The 1,175-nt window shown below is 34.4% G+C and overlaps 1 non-coding gene across 1 annotated transcript; it reads left to right on the forward strand.

The window, feature by feature from the left end:
* The first annotated feature begins 445 nt into the window (after window positions 1–445).
* On the forward strand, window positions 446–553 carry LOC111813138. The gene has a single exon (XR_002818466.1). It is a non-coding gene; the product is annotated as a U6 spliceosomal RNA (small nuclear RNA).
* Window positions 554–1,175: the final 622 nt, after the last annotated feature.

Consider the following 1,175-nt stretch of genomic DNA (forward strand, 5'->3'; position numbering starts at 1 on the left):
TGCACCTCCTTTCAGGCACTTTAATCCACTGAGTTATTTGGCCAGCCCTGGAATACAGATTTTTTTAAAGCAGTGTTTAAATTTTCTTAACAACCACATTCAATTTGTGTCACCATCACCGTTTCAGACCCTCCACCAGTAGTACTTTCTTACATTTAGTTAGTAACCCTGTCAATTATGTAAATTAAATATGTACTCTTTATCTTAGAAAATTGCAGCTCCCTGAAATATATTTTTTACTAATGAAAAAATGGATACTCGTTTCACAACTGATAGCTTCTGTCATAGTACGTTAAACTTTGACCCATTTTACTCACAAGCGTATGACCTACCACAACTATGTACTAAAGATTCATGAAGTCAGTATACTGTAGGCTTATGTGACTTGACATTTTCTCAGTGAACTGAAAACGTTATCATCATTAATTGAAAAATTTTGCCTAAGGTTATCTGCTTCAGATGCACATGGACTAAAACTAGAAAAAGATAAAAATGGTTAGCATGGGCCCAGCTCGAGGATGACAGAAAAACTCATGAAGTGATCATGTTTTTTCAACAACAAAAGAAAAGTTGGGGAGATAGGTATGCTTCTTCTGATTTAAATATTAATCTGATGTACATATACTGAAACATCACATGATATGTCCTTAATAATAATATGATAGTAAATAGCAAAATGGACTGGAGGCCTAGTTCAGAGATCCCTATGTTCAATCTTCAGTCTGGGAAGGGAGAGAAAGAGAGAGAGAGAGAGAGAGAGAGAGAGAGAGAGAGAGAGGAGATACAGTTTGAGAGAACCTTATATTTATAATAGGTCAACAATTTAGCAAGATTAATGTAACATTGTTAGAAAATGGCATAAAATTTATTTTTAAGTCTATATTCATCCAGAAAAAAAAATATTAAGGAATTTTGACTGAAGGGGAAAAAAACAAAAAGCACAATGCATAGCCTATTAGACAGAACCAATGTTCACATTTACAGAGTAAATTGTACTTTTAATCGGTTTCTGAAATATTACTCCCTTCTTCCACTGAGAACAGCATGCTTTCATTGATTCATTGAATCTAGGTATTGGCATTAGTCAATACAGCTCACAGGGCCAATTAAGATTGTTACAAGGATCTTTATGGAGAGACATTTCCCTTAGGAGATCCCAGGTAGAAAGAAATGAT

This window comes from Octodon degus, unplaced genomic scaffold, assembly GCF_000260255.1.
Source record: "Octodon degus isolate 3935 unplaced genomic scaffold, OctDeg1.0 scaffold00165, whole genome shotgun sequence".
NCBI classification, from domain to species: Eukaryota; Metazoa; Chordata; class Mammalia; order Rodentia; family Octodontidae; genus Octodon; species Octodon degus.